The sequence below is a fragment of the Protomyctophum parallelum genome (genome assembly GCF_964188405.1).
Source record: "Protomyctophum parallelum genome assembly, chromosome: 23".
NCBI classification, from domain to species: Eukaryota; Metazoa; Chordata; class Actinopteri; order Myctophiformes; family Myctophidae; genus Protomyctophum; species Protomyctophum parallelum.
The window spans coordinates 13,801,923-13,813,709 of NC_139715.1; positions in this window are offsets into that span (position 1 = coordinate 13,801,923).

Genomic DNA, 11,787 nt, shown 5'->3' on the forward strand with positions numbered 1-11,787 from the left:
TCACCCAAAGGTGAAGTTAGAAGTGACACGCACTCGGTTGGAGACTCGGGAGAGAGCATCAATAAAACGGGAACTGTTTCAATGACATATGCTGTCATAAAAACTGATGAAATATCCCTCCCCATAGGGATTCTTTCTTTGTATTTAATCTTTACACCAGTTTTTCTACCAGCTAATCTTTTGCTGTGTATTGTCGAGCCTGCTCACTTTAAACTGAACGAAACCCTGGCAGAGAGGCTTAATTACCATTTGATGAGCCTGAGAACAAAGCTACTATGTTACAAGTTTAAAATTGGTTATCGGCTTTCCCGTGCTGTTGCTATAATTTGGTCCGGGCTGTGTTCAATGTTTCAGTCCAAATTGTTCTGTCACTAGAGGTTATGGTACAGTGTGAGGCCCTTGACATAGACTGAGCATCCCTAATTATCCCATGCCTTTCTGCTGGTGAAATTCACTAGACAAGACATAGTGGCTCGGGCATGGGAAGGCAGGATATTCTATCAACATGCAGCACATACACAAATGGTGGCAATTGAGTTGCTGCTTGTGTGACACAAAGCCTATTTAACTGTGAAGGATCATTATGATACACATGGAAAGTCACCTGGCTATTTCCACTTGAATGTTCTACTATAGGGCAGCTTACTGTCAAGGTCATGGCAAGGCTTTACCAAATGGCATTTTATGCTGCAGCCGCACTCAATTACCAGTGCGGTGCATATAACGTTTTTCGGCTTGTTCTCAGAAGACCACCTGCAGATGGCTCTTGGGGCACAGTGCGTGGGGGGTGCATGTGTTTGGTCCGACGTACTAACAGTCCGACAGGCATTAGTCCGACACCCTACCCCAAACCCTCACAGGGAAGCTAAGTGTATGGGCGAGTTTTAACCGGCAACGTATGTCGGGAGTCACGGATGAGTTTTAACTGCAGGCAACGCATGATGTCTTAACTGGCCACACATGTGTCTTAACTGGCAACACATTTGTCTTTACTGGCAACACATTTGTCTTTACTGGCAACACATGTGTCTTTACTGGCAACACATGTGTCTTAACTGGCAACACATTTGTCTTAACTGGCAACACATTTGTCTTAACTGGCAACACATTTGTCTTAACTGGCAACACATGTGTCTTAACTGGCCACACATGTGCCTTAACTGGCAACACATTTGTCTTAACTGGCAACACATTTGTCTTAACTGGCAACACATGTGTCTTAACTGGCCACACATGTGCCTTAACTGGCAACACATGTGTCTTAACTGGCAACACATTTGTCTTTACTGGCAACACATTTGTCTTAACTGGCAACACATGTGTCTTAACTGGCAACACATTTGTCTTAACTGGCAACACATGTGTCTTAACTGGCAACACATGTGTCTTAACTGGCAACACATTTGTCTTAACTGGCAACACATTTGTCTTAACTGGCAACACATTTGTCTTAACTGGCAACACATTTGTCTTAACTGGCAACACATGTGTCTTAACTGGCAACACATTCTTAACTGGCAACACATGTATCTTAACTGGCAACACATGTGTCTTAACTGGCAACACATGTGTCTTAACTGGCAACACATGTGTCTTAACTGGCAACACATGTGTCTTAACTGGCAACACATTTGTCTTAACTGGCAACACATTTGTCTTAACTGGCAACACATGTGTCTTAACTGGCAACACATGTGTCTTAACTGGCAACGCATGTCGGGAGCCACGAGAGAGAGAGAGAGAGGAAAGGGAAAGAGGTAGGGTATTATTGACTAATAATAATAATAATATTAAAAATCACGGCCGTGTGAAGTGAGTGGCGCTCTTATCATCTTACAACATTGAGGACGATTTGCGCAGTAACAGACAAAACAACATTAAACTCTATCCATTGTCAATGGCGTTTTTAATGTTTGTCTAAGGAAAACAAACATTAAGCCATAGGAGGGGCTATAGTGCCCCTCAATAATACACTTGTGATGTGTGTGCCAAGTTGTACAAAACTTTTAGTATATCTTGGCCCTCAAAATAAACTGCTATTTATTCATGTGTAGCACATTAATTCCTCACATTTCAATAGGGCTTTGTACTGTTACAGAGCTCGGTCACTAATAATTCCTTGCATCTCAACAGGGCTTTAGTCTACACTAGTGCAGTGCTCTGGCCTTAATAACAGCCTAATTACCTCAGCCCGAGGACTCTAATTGAAGCAAAAATAATTGCACAGCGGACACAATTTAATTGCAATGGTCCTCATTTAGATGTGTTATTTCTTTCACGTTTGAATTTGCACTCTGAACACATGAGAATAATTTAACTGCCCTCGTGATTAAATTTGCTTCATGCAGAGTAAAACAACTCAGTTTTAACTGCATCCTTGGCACGGCTGCCCTCTTATTTAAACATGTAAACTGTAGCATGCTCAGCTGAATTTAACTCATAGGATTATCCCAGTGTGGGCATGTGCAAAGCTCATACAGTATAATGAAAGTATACACTATTATCCAGTACAAATTATTCAAAATGGCAAAATGTAAGCAAGGGACACACTTATTTTTTCTAATGTGATCTATCTAATGTGATCCTGGGCTCTACACACCCTCCACCAACCTGGGGAGAGCAACGGACTTGAACTCATGCATGAGTGTCCAAGTTTCTCCTTTACACCTGACAGGGGGGAGTTTCCCTGGTTGGACGTAGCACATGGAAGGAACACGTTATTCCAACCAGTTAATTTCCCCTCCATCAGCCAGGGGGAGGCAGTTTAGACTTAGAGACCAGTATTACTGGTCTCTATCATACTGTAGCTCTGGATGTATTCATGTAACTCTGCCAATAGCAGTGGTGTTCATCTGAAAAGGTGAATAGGGATGAAAGCATTCTATTTTTGTTTTTTTGCGGAGGTTGAGTCTAAGTCGCTTGTGTTTGAAGACCAAAACAATGTACGGTATCTCTCTTTTAAAATCTCTCATCAGTCACTTCTTTAAAGGTTCCACTTCACCTATTTCCATATCATTTGTCCTCAGTAATGCTCATAGTAAGATGCTACCATTTCTGTCTACTTGGTCTTGTGGGACAGTTAACCAGCCACCACTGACAAATATGAAGATAAGGTTGAAAATGGGCAACCTTTGGCCAAGATTATAGGACGACTTCAACCATTTTCAATGTAGCTTCATACAATTGTTCCTCACTAATGTTCATGATAAAATGGTACAATGTTGTCCTATACTCAGTCTGTGTCTCAGAGGAGGGCTGTGGACATTTCAGAAACCATGTCTACAGTGACATCATCGAACGGGAATCCAAGCTAATAGAAACTGCAGGCTTTCGATTACTGGAAAGTTAGCATGCTATAATGGAAGCCATTGTTTGAAAAAATATATATCTAAATTGATACCATTGGTAGACAGGTTTCAGCTTTGTCTGTTTTTCAGCCTGATTCGCTATCAGTCTGGTCAGCTTCCTGTTTGACTCGTATTTTATAATGCCACCTGTTACTTAGCGACATTGTTGGATGTTGTTCCAACAAAACAGATAGGTTTAGGGTATTTACGTCATCAGCCAGCACCACTTTGTCCATGCCTTTCTTGAAAGAAATGGTGCCAGTTCGAGACTCGAGAGTAAAACCTACGGTTTAAAAGTAAACACTAGTTTGATTCTGTAGTCCACTATGTCAGATTCATTATTACAAAAGAACTGCCGGCAGTGTGAATGATAAGGGGACGTTATCATTCACAGTATGATAACAATAGCTGTGCATTGATATTACGTCAAATTGGTGTTTTTGTGCCACAGACCAATCAGAAGCCTTGAGTGTATTCTCTCGGTTGGCATGTCCCGCCTACCTTGGAGGTAGGAAACTTGTCTTCCACATTGAGTAGCGAAGTGACAAAACAAATTCACGGAACGCAGCGAATGCAGGCTGGAAACCAGCAGGCTATCCACAGCTCTCCTATGAGACACAGACCAAGTAGATTGTTATAACCATTCATGACCGTTTATGACTGGTCATTGAAGTAATTTGCCTACTATTCATTTTCATTTTTTTCATGTCATATGAAAGCAGGGAATCATAGCTTCAAATTGACATATTGGTTGGGCAGTTTGACCCACTATTTATTTAAATACAGCATGGCTTATACAGTGAGACTTGACAATTTAGCCCTGAAACATTCAGTCCTATGGTCTGTGTGGCATTTAGAGGGCACTGTTTTCCCTTTGTTCTCAAATGAGGGGAAATGGATAAAAAGCTACAATTTGGTAGCTTTGCATCTTTGTAGGTGAAGCTTATTTATAAGTCATCTTATTTGTAGCTGTGTGTATTTTGCAACAGCTGTAAATGCTTACATTGACCTTACCATATTTTCCCCTAGTAGCAGCGGGTTCCAACAGCTGCTCAATATCTGCTCAAATGATGGAGTTGACTTTGATATTTTGTCTAATGCTAACAAGAGCATGGTCTTGATTTGTAGAACTAAAGATGACCTGGAACTCAGGTTTTCTGCCTTTCACCTGTCTGGTCAAAGTGTGTCCAAGAGTACAAAATATCTGGGGCACCAATGTTGTTTTTAGCAGCAAATTTTGATTTTAGTCATAGTCTCTTGAATAGTTTTAATTTAGTTTCAGTATCCTGGAATGTTTTAGTGTTAGTCTAGTTTTAGTCGACTAAATATCATAAGATTTTAGTCGACTAAATATACAGTTGATTTAGTTGACTAAAATGTATTTTGGCGGGCCTTGGTGCCGTCGTAATGGCTGATTTTACACTTGCTGAAAATAGCCGATCTACAAGCTCAGCGCGATGCATTGTGTGCTTGTAGATCTGCTATTTTCAGCATACAACCAAGTGTAAAATTACTTATACTGGATCTCTTGTCCACTAGTCCCTTCCTAACACTTTAGTTTGTAGAAATTGTCAATATATTTAGTCTCAGTTTTAGTCATCATAGCTTTGTTTTCATTTAGTTTCCATTTAGTTTTCGTCAGTGGAAAATGTTAGTTTTAGTCGACGAAAACAACACTATGGGGGACATCATTACTGCTACTTTAGAGGATGATGAGAACAGAGGATAACGCTCTATGTACAAGCCAACATGTTGGTCCGGAAATGTCACCATGGTACTACTGATGTTAAGGTAAACCTGTTTAGAGCTTACTGCACTCCTTTCTATAGAGCCCCACTGTGGGTGAAGTATAAGAGGGAGAGCTTACGCAAGCTGCAAGTAGCCTACAATTACTGTCTTTGGATTCTGTTAACCCATTCTGAGCGGGAACCGCTTTTGGTGTTTTAAGCATTATGTTATACTTTACCTATTAGCGTAGGTAGCGTGGCACAGAGTGCCGCGCTACGAGCTTGTAGGTCTGCTATTTTGGAAAATGTGGCACAAAACATTGAATATATCAGAGCGAACGTTTTTAACTCAAATATTTGCTTCTTGTCCCTGGAACAACATATTTTCAGATGGGGGTCGGCGGCCAATTACATATATTTTTGGGGGTCCTTGACATGAAAATGTTTGAGAACGACTGACAGAAACATGGGTTTTTCAGAAAACTGTCAGGATTTAGAAGACATTTGTAGAATCGTCCTCAGTCAGGTCTAAATTGTTAAAGAAACCCAGCCGTAAGTCTGCACGAATCTTCAGGCAATGCTGGCCATACTTATAGTATATTGAACAACTCTGCAAACTGCCCTGTTGCCATCTTACAGTATGTTGTGTGGTCGTACCACTATAGACATGAGGATAACACTTGTACAGTAGCTGCCTATTTTATTTGTCGCTGCAGGTTCTGTAAGACATGAATATGTGATTGACGTTAAAACATGCATGCCCGCTTTGCCCAGAGAACATCTCTTCGACTCTCCTCCCTGCGTGACTCCTAATTCTGCCCCCTGTCTGCTCTCTCCTCGCTTTCTTCTGACCATCCCCCTTTCTGAAACCAGCTCCTCGCCCTACACACTTGCCCTCGATATGCGCGTTCACACGAGGCTGCGCCATATTAAGTGTCGTCCGAAACCAAGCAGCCTTGAGTGGAAGTGGCTTATAAAGCCCTTAAGAGCGAGTCTGTGCCGATCTAGACTCGATTGCCTTGTGCAGCCCTGCTCTCTGTCCGCATGGAAACCACAACCTACAGATGTAAGTACCACCACAAATAAATGATAAATAAACTGCTCCTAAACAATCTTCATCGGATGCAGAATAGACAACGCTCCAACTGATGTTCACAAGGGCTCTTTATTTACCCCACCGTGAAAAACTATAAATGAAATCACACAAACAAAACAACTTTTAACACAATGATTTATAAACACCATGGATGTATATGACAGTCACGCTGTATTTTCTTCTTCCATATTAATGAAATCCACATGTCACACAAACATGATGCAATGCAATATAACTACAAACTAAATAACAGGTAACGCAATTGCATGATGGTAACCATGGCAATGATGCCAACGAATGGTGTCTGTTTCCTGTTTCTGCACAAGGAGGGCGAGTGTATTTCCAAACATACCCAGCACCCTAATCGAGGGAACTTGATTCAGCTGAAGGGGCACTTCCTGACGAGGGAACCTCCCGAGAGCACTTCAAGACTGGTTTCAGAAAGGGCCCATGGCCCTTTCTGAAACCAGTCCCTTGGACTTGAAGATAGTGGAGTTGGAGATACACTCGCCCTCCTTGTGAAGAAACAGGAAACAGACACTATTCGTTGCCATGATTACCATCATGCAATTGTGTTACCTGTTATTTTGTTTGTACAGTTATATTGCATTGCATCGTGTATGTTTGTGTGACATGTGGATTTCATTAATATGGAAAAAGGAAATACAGCATGACTGTCAAAAATGACATATACATCCATGGTGTTTATAAATCATTGTGTTAAAAGTTGTTTTGTTTGTGTGGTTTCATTTATAGTTTTTCACGGTGGGGTAAATAATGAGCCCTTGTGAACATCAGTTGGAGCGTTGTCTATTCTGCATCAGATGAAGATTGTTTAGGAGGAGTTTATTTATCATTTATTTGTAGTGGTACTTCCATTTGTAGGTCGCGGTTTCCATGTGGACAGAAAGCAGGGCTGCACAAGGCAATCAAGTCTAGATCGGCACAGACTCGCTCTTGAGGGCTTTATAAGCCACTTCCACTCAAGGCTGCTTGGTTTTCGGACAACACTTAATATGGCGCAGCCTCGCGTGAACGCGCATATCGAGGGCAAGTGTGTAGGGCGAGTGGCGAGGAGCTGGTTTCAGAAAGGGGGCATGTGTCTCTCTTCCCTGCGCGTCTCCTAATTCTGCCCCCTGTCTGCCCTCTCCTCGCTTTTTTCTGGCCATGTGTCTCTCCCGTTCAATTCCTCGTTCACTATACCCCCCCGCCACCCCCCCACACATCTGCTTAGTCCCCGTTATAACACCCATTCCTTCCCCCAACCCGACATCGGCTTCCCATCTTCATTTCAGAGACATGGAGTGACATCAGATAGCATCTCTTTCCTCCGGTAGGTTTAGGGCTGTAACAGTCTGTTGCTGCTGCTTGATTGGCTGCTGAGTGGGTCTGCCTGTGGACGCCACACAACCATTTGCATACACACACACACACAGTAGCATAAACATGAGCGACATCACCAGTCACCACCAACAAAAACTATGTTTACAAATTATTTCTGCCGTGAATGCTGTACATAACGCACCTTTTCTGTGTAGTGTGTGTGCGTGTGTGTATGCGCGCTCCAGCAAAAACAGCTAAGGCTCCATTTTTGTCACCTCTAAACCCCTTATCCCTAAACTTCTTTGCCTTTTTTTTTACTATTTTGCTAAACATTTTTGAATAGTTAAAATGGCCAGTCTACAAGCTCACAACGTGTCAATGTAGATTGGCTAGTTGAACTATTCAAAAATGTTTTTCAAAATAGTAGAAAAAGGCAAAGAAGTTTAGGGATAAGGGGTTTAGCGGTGACGAAAATGGAGCCCCTAATCTACAACTCACAACATCACAGGTTGCAAAAGCCATGAGTTCTCTCAAGCCAAAACTCAAATTTGACACCATTTTGGACGCAAATGCACCTGCAATTGGATCTGTGCGACTTACCAATAGCTGGGAGTACCTGTGCGACTGTCCATACTTTCTGTGGTGCATGTCAAACGGGGGGTCCTTGATACTTTTGAAATAGGGGTCTGTGGGCTAATAAGTGTAAATGTTGCGGTGGGGACTTTCAGAGTAAAAGCTGCCATATCTGCACGGCACCCTGAGCTGCTATGTTGAAAGAAATCCCGGCGCTGATTGTGTTAAATGTCCTGCAACTGTATCCTTAAACGATCGTAGAAACTTATTTCTGAATTCCCTCTGCGCCTCAGCGATAGTCCCTCAGACAGAACCCTTAACCCCTTTTGTGTGTGACTTTTATGACTGTTTGGAGTTCGATCTTCATGTTGAGAGACATCAATGGTTTCTTACTGTGATTCTGCACCGTGGTCCCAGGACATTAAGCCAAGGTATACAGATCTAGTCAGTATGATAATGGCTTCAATTTATTTGTGGACTCACAGATGGCTGGATAGATAGACAGAAAGATACTCTAAACATTGCAAGATCAATACAGATCACAGGCTCATGCTACGTACATACAGTAACTGCCAGTGAGCCCATTCTGAATACATGAAATGAATATAGGCCACGTTCTATAATATTCGAGCAGGCAGGCTAAATGTGGTCACAGACATCAAGGCATAGAGAAAGTACGTTCATTCATTCTGCTCCTCCTGCACTGAGCTGGGAGAGGATCTGGGATCGATACCAGTGAGAGCTGCATCAGGCTAAACTAATTGTGGAGGTGGAGGTTACACGAAGCATCCATTCTTTTAATCGTAAAACGCATTTTCCACACTCCTTATCTCTCTCTCTCTCTCTCTCTCTCGTTCTCACATGGACATTCACACAATTACACAAATGCACCACACACAGTTTTGACTAGACTATTTGAGATGCAATTTATGATGAAAAACTAGATTTGTTTCTTCTCATGCACTAACGTTTGCATACACTTGTGTATGCAGACCTCGCGGCCAATCCTTGAAGCCAGTGGCGTGAGAGACCCACCCCGCCTCTAGCACATCAACTATAACTCTCATGGGCCAATGGGAAAATGGCATAATCGACAGCAGAACGCTACTATCATTGTCTCCTCACTCTTAGATTGAATTTGAGACTCAATTCGTACCAGTGGAATTACTGTTTCATTAGATTCCAAGTAACCTCGCTTTCAGCGCAGAGTGGCCATGGGGGTAATAATGAAAATGCCACAGGATTATTTTTACACTAGTACTTAGATGGGATCGATTGTTTTGTGTTATAGTGCTATTGAAGGAGCCATGCTATTTATTTGTTTTTCGGTTAATTTGCAGATTGTTATTAATGTCCCCTCCCCGGAAAGTTTCTCATTTGCCATGCTGATCTACAGGCTTAGGCAACCACACAAAACCCATGCCTAAATTCAACCTATACTTATACTTTGATGATAGTCATTTTGATCCTATAGACCAGCAGGAGTCGAGTCGAATTCATCCAAGTGGCCTGTGTTCTGTCAATGAAATGATTCCCTGGCGTTCAACGCCATTACAAGTGCGATCTTAAGCTTTTTTGTCTTTTTTCCCCCCTCTGTTGCAGGGTATTCTTGTTGTTGTTGAATTTAGTCCTGTGCACCCCTCATACCTGCAAAGGCACCATACTTCACTTCATCACACAACAAGGCCCTTTGTTGTAGACACCCACGCCATTACTTTGCAGAGTTTTTTTAATTTGTAAGGCTTTTTTAAATGTTTCTGCAGCCTCAGCGGGGCCACCTACTTTAGTATAGCGTGCTGTCTGAAGGAATTCTACATGTAGGATGATTGAGATATTTAAATGTTGTGGCTCATGTTTTAGCTCTCTTGTAGAAGATTTGATCACGTCTACTGTATGTATCCTAGTCTAGTATGTTTGGTGGGATGTGCTGTAATTTTCCTTCCACCAAAGAAGAATATGTTAACATTCTGCTCATGGCACACAGTTCTGTATTTAGTTTTAGTTTTTTTGTTGTTGTCAGACCTATAGGATTCCTGTCAAACAGCAGGGAGCATGTTTTGTTTGCCTTATAGGCTCAGTTGCACTTACTCCTCATGTCTCGCATAACTGACTGACTGACAAATAAAAACTACTGGACATGCCCTCTTGCTGTCAGCGCTTGCAAACTGTACCTGACTGCAAACACGTCCTTCTGAACACCGTTTGCAGCTTGTGCAGATGAGTATAATCTCAGAGTACAAGACTGGATGGAGACGCATGCAGACATGTTCCACCACAGTCTTGGTTTAACCCATTCTGGAACGGGAACCCCTGTTGGTGTTTGAAGCATTATGTTATACTTTAGCTATTGAAAAATAGCAGATCTACAAGCTCATAGATCGAGCTTGTAGATCTGCTATTCTTTTTTTTATCGTGAAAATGTGGTGCAAATCTTCTTTCAGAGCGAAGGTTTTTAAGTCAAATCTTTGGTTCTAGATCAACATATTTTCAGATGGGGGTCCTTGACATGAAATATTGAGCACCACTGACATAGAAACATAGGTATTTCAGAAAACTGATTTAGAAGAATTCTTTTTCATTTCGACGTCAGGTCTAAATGGGTTAAGCAAGTCATCTTAGAAGTGGAGGTCTTTATTCAGGATCCACTACTTCTCAAAAAAATCATGATGATAAAAGGACTGTTGTGGATCATTTTGAATGCCTCTGTTTGGACAACAGCCAAACACTTTAATACCTGAAATACAATTGAAATACTGTCTGGTGTACACAGTTTGAAGCTCACTCAAATAACTACTATTGGATTTTAGACGTTGTTTTGGGCCAGTGTTTGATGTGCCTCTTCAGGCCGTTTTGAACTGCAGATTTTAAAGTCTTAATGAGCATAATTGATAGCATAAATAATTCCATGATTTATTCTGACCCCTCCCCGAAAAGGCCTATCTGTCCTTCCTGACCCCTTATCCATAATTTATACATTATGGATAATTAGTATGGACTTGGACATGGTTATTCGTCTCAACTGCTGATGACCGAGGGTAGTGGACGTTTACATCAGCAGAAATCCTCATTGTCTGGTTACATCTGTCGGCGTTGCCCGTAATATGGCCTGGTCCCATTTTCCACTGGGGCCAGGACTGGAGGGATGGCTACACAATTTGTTACATCATACCTGATTGCTCAGGAACTGTGTTTATACAAGTCGCGCTGATTAAATATCGTCCCTGGGACGATCCCTGAGTCGGCGGTTAGAATTCCGGCTCCTCCTGTCCACATGTCCAAGTGTCCTAGTGCGTATGAGCTCGCCACCATTGGTGTGTGAATGTGGGAAGTGAGGACGCTGGTGTCGACTGTTCGCCGCTTCACCTCCCAATGTATCAATGAATGGACCATTGTAAAGTGCTTTGAGCACTTGGAAAAGTGCTCAAAGCAATGCAATTCATTACTTTTGTTTTCATGATTCTGATCAAACATGACTAATTGACTACTTGAATCAGTGAGTTAAGTTCTTATAATTTGGCTGTTATATTGAATTTGTACTGATTATTAATTGTGCTTACTACTGCTGTTTTCTGTATCGCATTTCCTATAATAAATTAACCTGCAGTTAAAGAAAGTTTTAACTATTTAAATAATGATATATCACAACTTGGGACAATGTTCCATGATTGGGAATTATACTGTGATGAATTGTGATAACTTTACATCATGCATCTATAGATCT